Source organism: Heterodontus francisci, chromosome 41, assembly GCF_036365525.1.
Source record: "Heterodontus francisci isolate sHetFra1 chromosome 41, sHetFra1.hap1, whole genome shotgun sequence".
In the NCBI taxonomy this organism is placed as follows: domain Eukaryota; kingdom Metazoa; phylum Chordata; class Chondrichthyes; order Heterodontiformes; family Heterodontidae; genus Heterodontus; species Heterodontus francisci.
The window spans coordinates 20,168,131-20,172,626 of record NC_090411.1 but is presented as its reverse complement, the minus strand read 5'-3'; positions in this window follow the sequence as shown (position 1 = coordinate 20,172,626).

Below are 4,496 nucleotides of genomic sequence, written 5' to 3'. Positions count from 1 at the left end.
TGTTCCACATTCGAACCACTCTCTGGCTAAAGACATTTCTCCTGAATTCCCTTTTGGATTTATTATATTTATGACCTTTAGTTTTGGTCTCCCCCACAAGTGACTCAGTATCCACTGAGCCTCAGTGTAATCTCCCATCCATTAGGCAGTGCTCCATCAGTACTGCAAGGACGCATCAACCTGGATTATGGGCTCAAGTCCCTGCAAGTGGAGCATGACCAGTTAAACCAGGGTTGTCCAGCCTTTTTGCATGGGAGGGGGGGTGCACATTATAATTTTTTTCATTTATGGGGGGCCGTTGAGACAATTTCGGAAAGATAAAGGCATTAAAAATTTATCTTAATATTAATCAAGACTCTCTCCCCTCTCTCTCTCCCTGTCCCTCTCTGCCCCCCTTCTGTCCCCCACCTCTCTCTCTCTTCCCCCCGCTCTCTCTCTCTCTACCCCCCACTCTCTCTCTCTCTCCCCCCCCTCTCTCTTCCCCCTCTCTATCTCTCTCTCTTCCTCCCCTCTCTCTCTCCCCCTCTCTCTCTCTCATCTCTTCCCCCCCTCTCTCTCTCTCTCTTCCCCCCCACCACTCTCTCGCTCTCTTTCTCTCTTCCCCCACTCTCTCTTTCTTTCTTTCCCCCCCACTCTCTCCTCTCTCTCTCTCCCCCCACTCTCTCTCTCTCTCTCTCTTCCCCCCACTCTCTCTCTCTCTCTCTCTTCCCCCCCACTCTCTCTCTCTCTCTCTTCCCCCCACTCTCTCTCTCTCTCCCCCCCACTCTCCTCTCTCTCTTCCCCCCACTCTCTCTCTCTCTTCCCCTCCCCACTCTCTCTCTCTTCCCCCCACTCTCTCTCTCCCCCTCTCTCTCCTCCTCCTTATATACTCTCTCTTCTTTCTCCTCTCCTCTTCCCCCACACTCTCTCCTCTCTTCCCCCCACTCTCTCTCTCTCTCTCTTCCCCCCACTCTCTCTCTCTCTCTTCCCCCCTCTCTCTCTCTCTCTCTTCCCCCCACTCTCTCATCTCTCTCTCTCTCTTCCCCCACTCTCTCTCTCTTCCCCCCACTCTCTCTCTCTCTCTCTCCCCCCACCTCTCTCTCTCTCTCTCTTCCCCCACTCTCTCTCTCTCTCTCTTCCCCCCACTCTCTCTCTCTCTCTCTTCCCCCCACTCTCTCTCTCTCTCTCTTCCCCCCACTCTCTCTCTCTCTCTCTTCCCCCACTCTCTCTCTCTCTCTCTTCCCCCCACTCTCTCTCTCTCTCTCTTCCCCCCCACTCTCTCTCTCTCTCTCTTCCCCCCGACTCTCTCTCTCTCTCTCTCTTCCCCCCACTCTCTCTCTCTCTCTCTCTTCCCCCCACTCTCTCTCTCTCTCTCTCTTCCCCCACTCTCTCTCTCTCTCTCTCTTCCCCCCACTCTCTCTCTTCCCCCACTCTCTCTCTCTCTCTCTTCCCCCACTCTCTCTCTCTCTCTCTCTTCCCCCCACTCTCTCTCTCTCTCTCTCTCTCTTACCCCACTCTCTCTCTCTCTCTCTCTTCCCCCCACTCTCTCTCTCTCTTCCCCCCACTCTCTCTCTCTCCCCCCCACTCTCTCTCTCTCCCCCCCACTCTCTCTCTTCCCCCCACTCTCTCTCTCTCTCTCTTCCCCCACTCTCTCTCTCTCTCTTCCCCCCACTCTCTCTCTCTCTCTCTTCCCCCCACTCTCTCTCTCTCTCTCTTCCCCCCACTCTCTCTCTCTCTCTCTCTTCCCCCCACTCTCTCTCTCTCTTCCCCCCACTCTCTCTCTCTCTCTCTTCCCCCCACTCTCTCTCTCTCTCTCTTCCCCCACTCTCTCTCTCTCTCTCTTCCCCCCACTCTCTCTCTCTCTCTCTTCCCCCCACTCTCTCTCTCTCTCTCTTCCCCCCACTCTCTCTCTCTCTCTCTTCCCCACTCTCTCTCTCTCTCTCTTCCCCCCACTCTCTCTCTCTCTCTCTTCCCCCCACTCTCTCTCTCTCCTCTCTTCCCCCCACTCTCTCTCTCTCTCTCTCTTCCCCCACTCTCTCTCTCTCTCTCTCTTCCCCCACTCTCTCTCTCTCTCTCTCTTCCCCCCACTCTCTCTCTCTCTCTCTCTTCCCCCCACTCTCTCTCTTCCCCCCACTCTCTCTCTCTCTCTCTCTTCCCCCCACTCTCTCTCTCTCTCTCTCTTCCCCCCACTCTCTCTCTCTCTCTCTCTCTTACCCCACTCTCTCTCTCTCTCTCTCTCTCTTACCCCACTCTCTCTCTCTCTCTCTCTCTCTTCCCCCCACTCTCTCTCTCTCTCTCTCTCTTCCCCCCACTCTCTCTCTTCCCCCCACTCTCTCTCTCTCTCTCTCTTCCCCCACTCTCTCTCTCTCTCTCTCTTCCCCCACTCTCTCTCTCTCTCTCTCTCTTCCCCCACTCTCTCTCTCTCTCTTCCCCCCACTCTCTCTCTCTCTCTCTCTCTCTTCCCCCCACTCTCTCTCTCTCTTCCCCCCACTCTCTCTCTCTCTCTTCCCCCACTCTCTCTCTCTCTCTCTCTTCCCCCCACTCTCTCTCTCTCTCTCTCTTCCCCCCACTCTCTCTCTCTCTCTCTCTTCCCCCCACTCTCTCTCTCTCTCTCTTCCCCCCACTCTCTCTCTCTTCCCCCACTCTCTCTCTCTTCCCCCCACTCTCTCTCTCTTCCCCCCACTCTCTCTCTCTTCCCCCCACTCTCTCTCTCTTCCCCCACTCTCTCTTCTCTCTTCCCCCCACTCTCTCTCTCTTCCCCCCACTCTCTCTCTCTTCCCCCACTCTCTCTCTCTCTTCCCCCCACTCTCTCTCTTCCCCCACTCTCTCTCTCTTCCCCCCACTCTCTCTCTCTTCCCCCACTCTCTCTCTCTTCCCCCACTCTCTCTCTCTTCCCCCACTCTCTCTCTCTCTCTTCCCCCCCTCTCGCTCTCTCTCTTCCCCACTCTCTCTCTCTCTCTCTCTTCCCCACTCTCTCTCTCTCTTCCCACTCTCTCTCTTCTCCCCACTCTCTCTCTCTTCCCCCCACTCTCTCTCTCTTCCCCCCTCTCTCTCTCTCTCTTCCCCCACTCTCTCTCTCTCTCTCTTCCCCTCTCTCTCTTCCCCACTCTCTCTCTCTCTTCCCCACTCTCTCTCTCTCTCTTCCCCACTCTCTCTCTTCCCCCCATCTCTCTCTCTCTCTTCCCCCCATCTCTCTCTCTCTTCCCCTCATCTCTCTCTCTCTTCCCCCCTCTCTTCCCCCTCGGAAAACCCCGAATCTGTCCGAAGTTGGGATACCGCTGTACCGCTCTCATGCTGCACCCGTCAGCTGTGAAACTGACTTGTGATCTTTTTTAAAAAGCCGGTCTGAAAGACAATGGAGAATTTCTCATCTCTGAAATACATCTGTGGGACAGATGGAAACCTTTGGCAGGCCGGATCCTGGCTCGCGGGACGCATGTTGGACAACCCTGAGTTAAACCTGGTTCGGAAGCAAGTTGTACCATTGAGCCACACATACCAATTCTTTTCTCTTGGGAAGCAGCAGCCAACACCCTTTACTGCATTAATCTTTACAGCAAATATTTCCATTCTCTTTTATCCTCGTGTACACAATACAGTATTATAGAGCAGTGACAGCTACAGAAAGTAGAACTCGTGCCAAACAATTCTTTCCCCTCAAGTCATGACTTTGTCTCATCAAAACCACGTTTCAAAGATTTTGATTCCACTTCCCCAAAATGTAGTCAAGAATTTTTATTTGCATAAAGCTTATTTTCTTAACATCTCCAGTTTACAAGCAGAACAGGCGGTTTGATGTGATGGTCTACACTTACCCGTGTGGCACAAGTTGCTGCTGGCAGACCGCAGTTCTGCAATAGGAAAATCCTGGGGGTGGTAAAACCGCAGGTTTCCGAGCAGATCTCAGTCTCAACAAATCACCTGATGCACCAAATAACTTGCGCCGTTAATAAGTTAACGCAGTGAAACACAATCATTACTGCATTACTGGCCCAGTTCCCAGGCCTGTTGCATATGACAATCAAGACCAAGTGTAGTTTTCAGGGGAGCATGATTATAGGAAAATAAGCATTTTTTAGCACCTTTCACAACCTCAGGACACCCCAAAGTGCTTTACAGCCAATAAAGTACTTTTCAAGTGTAGTCACTGTTGTAATGTAGGAAATGCAGCAGCCAATTTGCACGCAGCAAGCTCCCACAAACAGCAATGTAATAAATGACCAGATAATGTGATTTCCAGTGATGTTGGTTGAGGGATAAATATTGGGCCGGGCAGCGGGCATAACTCCCGTTCTTCAAAATAGCGGCATGAGATTTTTTTTACATCCGCCCGAGAGGACAGATGGGGGCCTCGATTTAACGTCTCACCCGAAAGACAGTGCCTCGGACAGTGCAGCACTCTCTCAGTAGGAATGTTATCCTAGATTTGTGCTCAAGTTTCTGGAGTGGGACTCGAACCCATATTCTGACACAGAGGCTAGAGTGCTACCACTGGGCAGAGCAGGGAATAATAGGGC